General features: G+C 44.3%; 1 pseudogene; it reads right to left on the bottom strand.

The window, feature by feature from the left end:
- Positions 1-8,451: 8,451 nt before the first annotated feature.
- On the bottom strand, positions 8,452-10,256 carry Riox2-ps2 (ribosomal oxygenase 2, pseudogene 2; annotated as a pseudogene).
- Positions 10,257-15,039: the final 4,783 nt, after the last annotated feature.

The raw sequence follows: 15,039 nt of genomic DNA, 5'->3' as shown, positions 1-15,039 counted from the left end.
CAGACATTGATCCCCTTTAAAAGGAACGAGATTCCATCATACTGAAAATGTCACACATCTGAGAGATTATTCTGGGTCTAGTGTTGTCATGCCATACTTCAGAATGGGAAGACTTTGTTATTTTTAGAGCAGAAACCATTCTAGGGTGAAGGGGTAAGGGAAGATTGCTGTGCGTGGGATGTTTGGTGCCAACTCTCTGGCAGTGGCTGGGAGGGCGAAGGGCGGGACTGATGCCATCAGCATGGTCTTATGCAACATGAACAAATGGTCTCCACACACAGCAGGTGCTTGCCCTGTCAGCACAGTCTCCTAATGACATTTACGGTTGTGTGTCTTATATAACTGGATGTTCTATAAATAGTTCCAAGTCCAGCAGTAATTTGTAAGAGCCAAAGTTATCCGGCACTTGAGGCTACCAGGATGCCTACATTTTGTCTCAGCACTTTCCGGGGAGGCATCTGTTAAAACTGGAAGCCTCTTTCTCCAGTGTGCATCTCCAACCAAGTTCTTAGTGCTCTAAAGAAGGAATAGAGTTCCAATCTTTGCTGTAGAAGGTTTTCTTAAAGGATACTTAGAATACAATGTTACCAGTGAAACTTGAGACAAAGTTGTTTGTAAATGGAGAAACTAGGAAGACAAGAGGGAAAGCAGGGAGCTGGAGAGTTGGGTCTCCAGCTAAGAATGCTCGCTGCTCTTGAGAACCCTGGTTCAGCTTCCTGCACCCAAATCAGGCAGTTACATGCCTGTAACTCCAGCTCCAGACGGTCCAATGTGCTCTCCTGGTTTGCATTCGCATATACCTGGGGTCCATGCTTCCTCCAAATCAAAATAACTAAGTCTTAAGGAAGAGGTAAAAAGTATGTGTTTAAATGCCACTCTTAGATTTATTTTGCTTATATTGTACAAATTAAAAATTTTTTATTATCTTTCATTATTTAAAATAAATTCAAGTAGCTGTAAATTAAACATATCTGTCCCTAGATTGTCAATATATGTTATTAAAAAAATACCTCTGCACTTTAAATTTCTATTAAGATCTACTAAATAGTTAATGAGAAGACATGAAGTACCAGAAGGATGTATTTTTTAATGTACTTTGTAGAGCGGGAGTTCTTTCTTAATTTCCGTCTTAGAACATTTTATTTCTGTCTTCCAAACAAACAAACAAACAAACAACAACAACAACAAAACCCACTTGATCTTCTGTAAGAGAGCAGAAGTTTCTCAGCCAATCTTAATTTATGTGTCTTGTTGCCATTCCACATGTTGCTAGGGTAGCATTGATGAATATGACCGCGGATGGTGGGGAATTTGAGATGACCTTTTATCCTAATGTTCCCAATGTAAGCATTTAGCAGGTACTGAAAAAATGTAATTGCAATGAGTGAGTGTAAAACGTTTTTATACAAGACAAACTGACTATAGTCCTTTCATAGGTTAATGTGTTTCATGACATTTTATGCATAAAATGTAGATACATGTTGCACAAATCATATATATGTTATATTGCTTGATTTTCTAATAGTTTATTATATAGCATTTATAGAATATATATTTTATATTTATGACTTTAATTCAATAAGTGTTTATTTAAAATGCAAGAGACATCACTCGGTTTTCGGTTACTTCTATTATCATATCTTCTTCACTGATCAGACTGGGTAAGGAGTATCAAGCCATTGGTTTATATCCTTCCCCTTAAGAGGACTAACAACATTTATATTTTTCTATTTTCTGTCTATGTATCTATTTACTCACCCATCATTTCTGAATCTATGTTATCTACCCTCTCTTTTTCTAAGTTCTCTATCCTTGTCTTTTATTTCATCTGTCTGTCTATCTATCTATCTATCTATCTATCTATCTATCTATCTATCTAATCTATATACCTATCTATTATCTAATTTATCTATTCATTTTTATGTTTTTATGTATCTTTTACAGCATCTATTGATCTACTAACTCACCTACCTATATCTATCATCTACCTGTCTATCATCTGTTAATCATCTATACATTTGCCTAACTCTATAACACATCATGATCTATCCACTTTTTTCTTTTGGTTTTCTGAGATGGGGTTTCTCTGTGTAGCCCTGGCTGTCCTGGAACTCTCTCTATAGACCAGGCTGGCCTTGAACTCACAGTGATCCTCCTGCCTCTGCCTCCTAAGTGCTGAGATCATAGGCATATGCCATCTCACCATTTCTCTCAGTTACATTTTTATTGTTGGGCAGCAACACCATGACCAAGGTAACTTATAGAAGGAGGGACTAGCTCGCAGTTTCAGAGGATGAGTCCATGACCATAGTGGCAGGAAAAGGGGTTACACACAGGGAAGAATCTTGCTGGAGCAGTAGCTGAGAGCTTATGTCTTGAAACAACAACCACGAGGCAAAAGGAGAGATAACTGGAATACGGTAAGAGCTTTTGAAACCTCCAAGCTCCTCCCTAGTGCCACACTTCCTCTAAGTCACACCTCCTAATCTTTCCCAAACAGGTCCACCAACTATGAACTCAGCATTCACATCTATGAGCCAATGGGAGCCTTTCTCATTGAAATCACCACACCAAATTTTCCTATCCTGTATCATTGTCATGTGTGTGTGTCTTCTATCATCAACGACAAAACCATCTGATATGTATTTCTTCCTCTATTTAAAAACCAGTAAGAAGTACATTATAAAGTGAGTGCAGCAAAATCACATTACCTACAGGGATCTGGTGAAAGAAAATGAAAACTGTTAACTAAGGAAAGAATGAGCACACAGAATAGATCCTATTCAATTATTAAAAATAGAACAACATGAAGCTGCCTTGAGCAGTCTGCCCTTCGGGGGACCTCCATTCTCTTGCTACTTCTCCTCCACCTCCATCAGACCCCTGAATTATACAGAGAGGAGCATGTTGTCCTTTAAGAGGCACCACCCAACAACTGACAGATCTAGACATCCACACCAAACAGTGGATGGAGCTTGGGAACTCTTGTGGAAGAGCAGGAAGAAGGATTGTGGGCCTGGAAGGGGATGGGAACTCCACAGGAAGACCAGCAGAGTCAACCAACCTAGACCCTTGGGCTCTCAGAATCTGAGCCACCAACCAAAGAACATATACTGGCTGGACCTAGGCTTCCTTACACATATGTAACAGATGTGCAGCTTGACCATCATGTGGGTCCTGAACAACTGGAACAGGGGCTATCCCTAAAGCTGTTGCCTGTGTGGGATATGTCCTTCTAGCTTGGCTGCCTTGTTTGACCTTAGTGGGAGAGGAGGTGCTTAGCCTTGTTAAGATTTGGGGTCTCAGGGTGGGGGATAATCAGGGAGACCCTGCCCACTCACAGGAGGAGGGGCTGGGAGCTGGGGGAGGGATTGTAGAGGGAGTGATAGGGAGGGGGCGGTGAGCAGGATATAAAGTGAGTAAGTAAACAAATTAAAATAAAAAATAGAATAACACTTCTAAGCTCTATAGGCAAGGACATAAACGAGTCTTAAGGAGATGTGTGAAATCCCACATGTGTGAGATCCCATGTGTGTGAGCTTCTGTGGAGGTTGGGGTGGGGGAAGGGAAGGAGAGTCACTTCGGTCTTTGCAGGCTTAGAATATGTTTAATTAAATTAAAAAAAACAACAAAACTACTGTACTATGATAGCTCGGAGTGTGTTTACAAATGCCCCCAAATCTGTACTGAATACTTGTCAACTACAAAAGCATAGAGAATGAGAGGTGACATTTTCCACAGCTCACTGGGCACATTGCCAGTACCCGCAATGTTCTTAGCTCCTCTAGAGATAATTTCTTCTGTTTTCTCATGTGTGATGTCTTCAGGTTGGGTCAGGAAACCTGGGCTTAGTCCTGGGAAGCCAGAAACTCATCCATTGAGGACAGGGACTTCTGTGCAAACTTGTACAGTAACTGTGCAAGCAGACGTGGGTCTTGACAGCAGTTCTGGAGGGCTCAGAGACAGGATCAGGGTTCCCCAAGCACTGAGCTGAAGGGCTTTGTGTCCCACAAAAAGAAAGCAATAGGCCAAGCTGTTCACCCTGTAAGTGTCTCTGATCCTCTGGCTTCAGACTTCAGTGTGTCCGTTCGCTGTAGCACTTACCGCAGTGGCTCAGCCATGGAACCACCCTAGGTCTCCATTAACAGAGGAAAGAAACGGCAAATATGATTCAGAGACACAATAGAATCTTTCAGGTATAGCTGAAAATGAAGTTGCGTCATGAGCAGGAAGTGGGTAGAACCATTCAGAGAATTAGGTCAAACCTAGGCAGGAACCACACATTTTCACTCATTTGTGGGTTCTACGTTTTATGTTGATGCATAAAAATCATATATGTACCCATGACATGTAAAGGGAAACAAGACTGTCTGGGGATCCATGGGGGGAGTACTGGGAGGGGATTATGAAAAAGGCCCCTGAAGAACCTGAGAAGTCCATTTTATACTTGCACGGAAATGGCTATATGTAACACAGAATAATAAAATGAAAAAAAGCAAAAGAAAAAAAAAACAAAGAGGAAAAAGTTGGATAGACCTATGCTCCCAGACCTGACTTCTCATACAACACTGTTCTGGTTTCACTCCGCTGACATTGAGACTAGGTTGAGGCCACTGATGACAACCATATTCGAGGGCTGAAAAGCATGAGTGTCTTCAATGGTGGCTCCTTGTAGAACTACCAACAGGCGTCACATGCAAATGGATGTCATCCTAGCGACCGTCCCACACCCCATCCGGAGTGAAGTAGGCAATAAGGAAGCCATCCTGACCCAGCAGCAGCTGGGAACGACACGTTTGTACATCTCTATTGATGATGTAGATCGGAACAAACAAAATGGTTCCTGGTGCTGATTTAGAGACCTCAGAGTCATGAGATGGGGGCGGGGAGATCTGCCATTAGGCCAGAGTTTGTGGGGTAACCTCTAACATCACTCTTCATCTTTGCCATAACTCCTCTCCCCTCCCAACCCACCCCGTGTGTGTGTGTGTGTGTGTGTGTGTGTGTGTGCGCGCGCGCGCGCGTGCGCATGAGAGCATGGATACTCTGGTTTTGCATTTCCATGTGAAGGTCAGAAGTTGACCTTAGGTGGATGTCCTTTTCCATTACTCCGTACATTATTGTTTGAGACAGGCCTACAACTAGGCCCGCTACTCACTGGTAGGTTATCCTGTCTGACCAGCGAGCACTATTGTCTTAGTTAGGGTTTCATTGCTGTGAACAGACACCATGACCCAGGCAACTCTTATAAAGGCAAACATTTCATTGGGCTGGCTTACAGTTTCAGAGGTTCAGTCCATTATCATCATGGCAGGAAGCACGGCAGCAGACACAAATGGTGCCGGAGGAGGAGCTGAGAGCTCTACACCTGATCTGAAGGCAGCCAAAAGGAGATCCTCTGTTCCACATCGGGCAGAGCTTGAGTGCTAGGAGTCCTCAAAGCCTGCCTACACAGTACACACTTCCTTTAACAAGGCCACACCTATACTAACAAGGCCACACCTCCTAATCGTGCCATTTCCCATGGACCAAGCATACTTATTTATTTATTTATTTATTTATTTATTTATTTGATTTCTTGAGAGAATTAGGTCTTTTTTTTTTTTTATTAACTTGAGTATTTCTTATTTACATTTCGAATGTTCCCTTTCCCAGTTTCCGGGCAAACATCCCCCTAATCCCTCCCCCTCCCCTTCGTTATGGGTGTTCCCCTCCCCATCCTCCCCCCATTGCCGCCCTCCCCCCAACAATCACGTTCACTGGGGGTTCAGTCTTAGTAGCCCAGGCTTCCCCTTCCACTGGTGCTCTTACTAGGATATTCATTGCTTCCTACGAGGTCAGAGTCCAGGGTCAGTCCATGTATAGTCTTTAGGTAGTGGCTTAGTCCCTGGAAGCTCTGGTTGCTGGCCAAGCATATTTAAATCACCACAACCACCACACCTGTCCTTTCACGTGGACATTGGGGCTATAAACTCAGATCTTCAGGCTTGCATGGCAAACACATGCCAACTGAGCCATTCATTTCCTCAACCCCATTCATCCACTTTCATTCTAATGGTCTAGGATAACCACGAAGAGTCTCATTACACTGGATTCAGCTAAGCTACTTTTCAAAGAGTCTCTATGTGCTGGAGAATAGTGCTTGCAACCCTACAGCATAAGCCAGCAGGTGACTTCAGTGTCTTAGCTCCTTTCTTGATAGCAGCTATGGATGGGTCTTAGAGCAACTCTGGCTTGTCTCCAAGCAGGAGCACTCTCCCTCCCTCCCTCCCTCCCTCCCTCCCTCCCTCCTTCCCTCTGCCCCTCTCCTCCTCCTCCTCCTCTCCCTCCTCCTCCTCCTCCTCCCCCTCTTTCCTCTCTCTCTCTCTCTCTCTCTCTCTCTCTCTCTCTCTCTCTCTCTCTCTCTCTCTCTGGTCATCCCCTCCTTTACAGGCAGGGTGCCAGCAGAACTGGGAAGCATCTATGCCAGAGATTGATATTCCCTGGCCACTGTGGTTTCAGTCCTAAAGATTCTTGTGTATAGAAGAAGTCCTAAAGATTCCATATATTCCTTTGCTAAAGGATACATCTTTTCATCGTATGCACCAAAATACTCCTGCTGGCAAGGAATGGTAGGTGACAGAGTTTGGATCAGTATGACAGAGGTGTGTGTGTGTGTGTGTGTGTGTGTGTGTGTGTGTGTGTGTATACACACTCAGTTTGGGAAAGAGGTTGGGCCTACTTTCCTGAGAACTCAAGACAGTCCTCAAGGAGAACCTGGCCTTCCCAGACACTACGGAGGACTTTTAAAGGATGGGTTAAATCATCCTTACTCCTTGAAGTGAGAATGGGATTCCTGTTGGAGGAATTAGAGAAAGGATTGAAGGAGCTGAAGAGGCTTGCAACCCCATAAGAACAATAATATCAACCAACCAGGGCTCCCAGGGACTAAACCACTACCCAAAGACTATACATGGACAGACCCATGGCTCCAGCTGCATGTGCAGCAGAGGATGGCCTTATTGGGCACCAATGGGAGGAGAAGCCCTTGGTCCTGCCAAGTCTGGACGCCCCCAGTGTAGGGGAATGTTGTGGGGGGGCAGGAAAGGGAGTAGTTGGGGAGGGGGAACACCCTTATAGAAGAAGGGGAGGAGGATGGGATAGGGGGCTTATGTCCAGGAAACCAGGAAAGGGAATAACATTTGAAATGTAAACAAAAAAAAATCCAATTTAAAAAAATCATCCTTTCTCCTTCAGCTTACTTTTTGCTTTAAAACATTGGGTGGGATTGATCTTTGGGTTTCCTATTTGAACTCTTTTGTGACCTTGTGTGTTTTGAGAGGAAGTACCAAAACATACAGATGGCCAATTTCCTTGACTGCATCTGTGTATAGTCTCATCAGACACAGGAATTAATTGCCTTTGAGCATCAGTCCAAGTAAAAGGAGTGAACATTCAGTGTCCATCCATCTAAGGCAGGGAGCAGACCCAACTGCAAAGGACAATGTCCTCTCAGCCAGGTACAATTCAGTAAAGCAAAAATTATAGCCATGGCGATGGGGAGACATTCCAGGAAGCACTCTGTCAGAGATATCTCAGGTTATGGGTAGCAATCTGGGAAGGAAGATGTTGGGAGGTACATGAGGTGGGAACTCATGGTAGCCAAAACTTCCAGGAAAGATCTAGCTCCTGAGGTCCAGCAGATAAGAGTCCTAAGGGTGGGGTGAGATAGAAATCTAGAGACCACAGAGGGCGTTGGATTGTCTGGAGGTAATCATTTCAGAAGCTGAATAGAAGAGTTGTTATGTGACACCTGGTGTGGCATGGGGGTAACTTATAACCAAACCATGGCCATAAAATACCTCAGCTCACTAGACACAGGGACAGCACCCAGTGTGATTAATAATTACCCAAGTGAAAGCTCCTTATCTTCTACCTACAGGGGCAGGAGCAGTCCTAACCCTGGTGCTAGCCCAGGTGAGGTTTCTTATTCTGAAGAAAGGAGCATTTTTTAGGGGAGCACAGTAAGAGTAAGATTTCTTTCTCTTAAAAAATTTTTTTCATTGTTAAAAAAAAACCTAACTTTATTCCTAAGTTTTAATTGTTAAAAAGTATTTTTGGAGCCAAGGATGCTCTTTAAATGAGCTATTTTTTCCAAAGAACCAAGACAAAGAAGCCAGGTTAATGACATAATTCTATATGACGTATGTATTGGAGTTGTGCCTTTTCTACAACACTGAATTAAATAAACTTTGCTGAAGTATCATTTTATCTCAGCCTGGGATGCCTAATAATTTCCTGTTTTCCCTCTCGTGTCCATGAGGACATGAACCAGCTTCTTCTCCTAATCTTCTATGCAACCAACCACACCTCCACCCAGAGCACTGATCAGATCATCAAGTCCCCTAGGGATTAAGTCTTCCCTCACTGAAAGCATGGGTAGAGAAAATAACAATTCTCTGCATAAAGGCACTAGAGTACTTAGATTAAAGAGTCTATCCGGAGAGACACTGTCAGGTTCTCCTTTTCTTCGTCCGTGAAGTTTCAGGTCCTTAACACGAATCGGTGACCCGCACCAGATTTGCTTCAGAGCATCCACATATGATAAAGGAAAGCGAAGTCTGTAGATTTCTGTTTCCACCTCTCTCCCCATCATGTGCGTCTGTCTCTTGTTCTTTAGAGAATGCTAGATGTAAACCATCTCTGTTGAGCTTCATCAGATTGATTCTGATCTGGCCCTACTGTGAGGACAATGTGGTTTTTTAAACTGCAGTCTCACTGTGCTGTCCAACCTTGGCAACTTTTCACCTGGGTCCATCGTCTCCGTTCCATTTCCCACATAGAAAGTGGGGAGTCTGTGCATGATGAAGTCCTTCTTCTTATCTGATGACAGCAGTTCTTTTCTGCCCTCGAGCTGGTCTACAAGAGTCCCCAGAAAGCCACTCAACTTCCCTGTTACATCGGCTGGGGTTTCCACATTCAAGGGCATTCCAGTCCTCAATGCCACATCTTCCTTTGCAAAGTCAAATACAAGCCCTGAAATGGAATCCAAAAGGCAGTCTCCCAATGGAGACTCTGGTAGGTGCTAAGAAGTGAATAGAAGGGGCCGGGCCTGAAGGAGTTTCTGCCTGATGAATGGTCCCTCTGGGGAAGTACAACAGATCACCAGGCTTCAGCAAGAAGTCATGTGTTGGTGTGCCAATCCAGTCCTCAGGTTCCACACTGTACTTATGCACCGGGGACACAGTTGGGGGAGTACAGGTACCAGTGTTTCTTTCCCTCCAGCTGCAGGATAAAAACCTTGATGTGGAGGGAGGCCCTGAGATCCTGCCAGAGTCATGTACACATGGGACTACTCAGGAGCCATTCTAGTTTTTTCTGTATCCTCCAGGGCTCACTCTTAAATCTCTGTGGCAAAACTGAACTGTTGCTCATTTCTGATCAACGCTTTTCTCAGCTGAAGGAACTGTGCTTTGCGTTCCTTATTCAAAACCTTCCTCCTATGGATGCACCGGCAGACATTGATGTCTCTTCAAGAGTACAGCCCTTGCTTGCAGAGACTCTTCAGACCTGAGAGGCTCAACAGAGACTGGTAATATGAGGCCAGCAAAGAGTCATCCCTCTAAATGAGAAGGGGCTCTTCTTCCCAGAATTCCTTGACAAAAGTCTTTGGTGGGTGAGATTAAACTTTCAAAGAAACTACTGGGTCTGTCAGAGTTTGATACAGAAATCGTATCAGGTAGCTCCTCCTTCACCTGCTTGCAAGGAACAGACTCTTCTTCATTCTCATCCCCCGTGGGCTTCATTTTCTTTGGCTTTGTTCACAAGTACAGAGAAATGCAAACCCGGCATGGCCTCTTGTGTCTCGTCTGCAAGTTGATTGGGCTACAGTGTGGAGCAAGATTAAGATTTCTAACGAGGTCACCTCATCAGGATCTTGGGACAGTCTGCTTTTAAAATGGATGTTGGTGAGACATCAACACCATACGAGACTTACTATGACCATGAGACAGACCAAGGGGGATGTGTTAGCCATCTCTTGCAGCACCATGAGAGAGTATCAGCCAGGAAGAACCTAAGGGGGCAGGGTCTAGTTTGGTCCACAATTGCAGAAGTGCCAGTCATTCTGACAGGCAAAACTCATGGCGGTGGGAGTGCAACTGAGCTCTTCATGTCCTATGATGTGTTAGAAAGCAAAGAGAAAAGATTCAGGCCGGGGCAGGTACGGCTTGGGATCCTACTTGTACCAGCCAGAGCCCATCTCCCAAGAGCTCCATGGCCCCATAAAATAGTACTGTAAGACAGAGAATGTGCCTGTTAGGGATGTTTTAGACTCTTTTTAGACTTTTTTTAGACATTTTAGACAAACCATGCATAATGTGTGTTGTTAGAATGCTCACACACAGTTTAATAAGCTTGTATAAACAGATCAGGGCATCAGAGTGGTGCATCTGAAGAGATGGCCAGAAAACATTCAAAGTTAATTAGGCTGCTTAATCAAAGTGTAACTTTCTACGCGATATCTGATGAGTCGTATACTAGACACCCTTTATTAAATATCCGCTATTGAGCAGGAATGGATACTAAGTAGGCAACTAGCACACGAGATGGTCTTCCTTCCATAGCAGCTACACGTGGGTCCTCCTCCCGCGGAGGACGTGCCCCGGGGAGTAGACAGATCATCCACTCCAGACAGGAATCTATGTGTCTCATCAGGGCTAACTCATCACCCATTCATCCAAGAGTGTGAAGACAGGACACTCAACAGGAAAGCAGTAAATATTTCGACACAGAGAGGATGTTAGGTTTTCAGAAAGGGAATCTGCCTCAAAGGTGCTGATCTTGGTCACTGGGCTAGAGTGAGTTCATATGTCTTTGGTTTTGTCTGGTAGAGCCATTGTGAACAAAGCTCCTGTGGCAAATAGCTCAGTCCTCTCGAATGGCCTGACCCTTACCTCAGCTCCACTGTTGAAGCTTCCCTTGTATACCCTGCTTCCATAGTTCTCCTCGGTTTTAGCATGATAGATAAACTTGAACAGACGTTAACAGTCTGGTTAGCTGAGCAAGATTCTAAGGGTCAGAGTTCCCGTTAGTTATAAACTATTTCTCCACAAACTACTTTCTGCCAGTAAAGAAAATTACAATATGAAGTTCGTGGTTTGTGTGAGGCTTTGTGGGGCCGATCTCTCTTGCACACGGAGAGGTGAGTTCTAGCTTCTGATCTGCACTTTGCTCGAAGCCACCAAAGGAAGCAGTACAAATTCACTCTGAATTCACTTCTGACAGCTAGCGGGTCCCTGTTCTGAGTCAAATTGATAAAAAATTAATATAACAGGAACAGAGATTCCTGTCAGAGTTCAGCAGACATTTCAAATAGCTGCGTAACAATAGTTCCATTTGATGAGAGAATTGCCTGACATTCTGCTGCTTAGCCTCCCACGGCGGTGCCACTCATTTTCTTGTGAAGTTGTCGGTCTACAGTGTGTGGTTTATCAGGCACAGTACGATCTCTGTGTTCTGTGAAGTACAGTGTGTTTTCACATCGCAGCGCTGAACATCGGCCTTTCTATCTACATGTGAGGACCATGCAGACACTGTAATTAGTGAGGTTCATCCATGCACTGTGATTTGGACTGCTTTTCTTTTATTGTAGGCAATTTCTTCTCAGGTGTGTGTGTGTGTGTGTGTGTGTGTGTGTGTGTGTGAGAGAGAGAGAGAGAGAGAGAGAGAAAGGGAGAGAGAGAATGTGTATTTGTGTGTGCGTGTGTGTGTGTGTGTGTGTGTGAGAGAGAGACAAAGAGAGAATGTGTGTGTGTGAGAGAGAGAATGTGTATGTGTGTGTCTATATGTGTGCGTATGTGAGAGAGCGAGAAAGAGAGAGAGAAAGAGAGAAAGAGAGAGAATGTGTGTGTGAGAGAGAGAAAGAAAGAGAATGTATATGCGTGTGTGTCTATGAGAGAGAGAGAGAGAGAGAGAGAGAGAGAGAGAGAGAGAGAGAAAGAAAGATCTAGAAAGGGAGAGAATGTGTATGTGTGTGTGAGAGAGAGAATGTGTGTATGTGTGTGTGTGAGAGAGAGAGAAAGAGAGAGAGAATGTGTATGTGTGTGTGTGTGTGTGAGAGAGAGAGAATATGTGTATGTGTGTGTCTATGTGTGTGTGTGAGAGAGAGAGAATATGTATGTGTGTGTGTGTGAGAAAGAGAGAGAGAATGTGTATGTGTGTGTGTGTGTGTGTGTGTGTGTGTGAGTGTGTGTGTGTGTAAGCAGGCTAGAGCTAGAGATTGACTTTATGTGTCCGACACCCTCTACCTTGTTTGTACTGACAGGGTCTCCCACTGTCATGGAGTTCCTGTCAAGTAGGCTAGGCTGGCCAGTAAGACCTAGAGATCCTCTTGTTTCTGCCTCCTTAGTGCTGGGAATACAAACACGGCAGCCACCACATCTGGCTTTTATGGGGACGTAACTCAGGTCCTTATGCTTGTACCCCAAACACTTTACTGACTGAGATATTGCTCAGTCTCGGTGAAATTAAGCGCTCTCTGTCGATATTTACTTTTAACAGAGGCATGGAGAGAGTCAGGCAAGCATTCACTTCTTTAAACTGGCTAGTGGAAGCTTATTAGCAGAAGCAGCAGAGGCAGCTGGTGGAAGGGAGTGAATGACGTTCAGAAATAGCATCGGAGAGCCAATATCTCTTCATAGAATTCTCTCCTTAGCAAATGTAGAAATGATATTTCATTGGCATTGAATTAGATGTAATCTACTAGTTAAGACATGGAGGAAAGGGAGTTACAAGTTCTAGACCAGTTTGGGACATGTGGCATGATCTTGTTTCAAAGGATGAACAACTGCCCTGTGAAGTAGGCCACTCTCTAGGTGTTTTACCGTTTGTATGTAGGTTTCCATCCGTGAATGCTGATGTCCAATTACTTACACATCTGAAACTATGGTTTGAACATAACATGAAGCTTCCCTTTATAAACTTCAAGAACCCTAGGGCTAAGGCGATAGCTTGGCTTGTATGCTCACCATACAAACATGAGAACCTGGGTACTGTTTCCCAGAACACTTTTAACAAGTCTTGGCTTAGTGGTCTGTGCCTACAACCCCAGTACTCGGAGGCAGACACAGGAGGACCCCTGGGCCTTGCTGGCCAACCAGATTTGCTGAATCCATGAGCTTTGTGTTCAGTGAAAGACTCTGTCTGAAAAAAAGAGAGTGGAGATTTATTGAGAATGGCACTTGATATTGACCTCTGGCCGCTATATGTACATGCACCTATACATACATGTGCATGTATATGAACATCTATGCTCATATAAGAGTTTGGCATAGGGGTTGGGGATTTAGCTCAGTGGTAGAGCACTTGCCTAGCAAGCGCAAGGCCCTGGGTTCGGTCCCCAGCTCCGGAAAAAAAAAAAAAAAGGAAGAGATTGGCATAGCTATTGTAAGTTGTAGCATCCTGGGATGTTTGCTTAATAGTTCTTCATATTTTATTACCTTTAAAACTAGGGTAAGAGGTGAGTTTATTATATGGGGCAACAAAGAGGACCAGGAGGAAATGAGCACTGATTTTCTTGAGGACATTTGGCATAGATGTGATGACGACAGTGATGATGATGATAATTATGACAGTGCTGGTGACTCACAGAGTCATAACAGCAGTGATGGCGGTAATGATGACATGGTGATGACACAGTGACATCGCTCACAGGTGTGAGGATGATGGCATTCTTGTCAGTGGTGATGATGACGATAATGGTGGTGATGCTGTTGGTGGTAGTGATGATGCTGTTGGTGGTGGCGGTGATGCCGAAGGCGATATTGATGGTGTGGTACACTGGTGGTGATGATGACGGTGCTGATGGTGGCGTGGTTGCCAGCGAAGACGATGATACTGATGACTGTCGAGATGGTGATAATGGTGGTGATAGTGAACGAAGCAGTGATGTTAATAGTGATGACAATGATGAGGATTCTAATGGAGACGATGAAGAAGATGACGATAATATTGATACTTTTTATGATGAAGAGGTTGCTGGAGATGATGGTGAAGATGAGGGTGATGGCTCTTTTTTTTTTTATTAACTTGAGTATTTCTTATATACATTTCGAGTGTTATTCCCTTTCCCGGTTTCCGGGCAAACATCCCCCTCCCCCCTCCCCTTCCTTATGGGTGTTCCCCTCCCAACCCTCACCCCATTGCCGCCCTCCCCCCATAGACTAGTTCACTGGGGGTTCAGTCTTAGCAGGACCCAGGGCTTCCCCTTCCACTGGTGCTCTTACTAGGATATTCATTGCTACCTATGGGGTCAGAGTCCAGGGTCAGTCCATGTATAGTCTTTAGGTAGTGGCTTAGTCCCTGGAAGCTCTGGTTGCTTGGCATTGTTGTACTTTTGGGGTCTCGAGCCCCTTCAAGCTCTTCCAGTTCTTTCTCTGATTCCTTCAACAGGGGACCTATTCTCAGTTCAGTGGTTTGCTGCTGGCATTCGCCTCTGTATTTGCTGTATTCTGGCTGTGTCTCTCAGGAGCGATCTACATCCGGCTCCTGTCGGTCTGCACTTCTTTGCTTCATCCATCTTGTCTAATTGGGTGGCTGTATATGTATGGGCCACATGTGGGGCAGGCTCTGAATGGGTGTTCCTTCAGTCTCTGTTTTAATCTTTGCCTCTCCCTTCCCTGCCAAGGGTATTCTTTTTCCTCATTTAAAGAAGGAGTGAAGCATTCACATTTTGATCATCCGTCTTGAGTTTCGTTTGTTCTAGGGATCTAGGGTAATTCAAGCATTTGGGCTAATAGCCACTTATCAATGAGTGCATACCATGTATGTCTTTCTGTGATTGGGTTAGCTCACTCAGGATGATATTTTCCAGTTCCAACCATTTGCCTACGAATTTCATAAACTCGTTGTTTTTGATAGCTGAGTAATATTCCATTGTGTAGATGTACCACATTTTCTGTATCCATTCCTCTGTTGAAGGGCGAGGGTGATGGCTCTTGATAGTGATGTGAGTGATTGCTATGATCGTGGCAATAATTTCCCCTCCCCTCCCACAGGATA

This window comes from Rattus norvegicus, chromosome 16 (assembly GCF_036323735.1).
Source record: "Rattus norvegicus strain BN/NHsdMcwi chromosome 16, GRCr8, whole genome shotgun sequence".
Lineage (NCBI taxonomy): Eukaryota > Metazoa > Chordata > Mammalia > Rodentia > Muridae > Rattus > Rattus norvegicus.
This window is presented reverse-complemented; position numbering and strand designations above follow the sequence as displayed.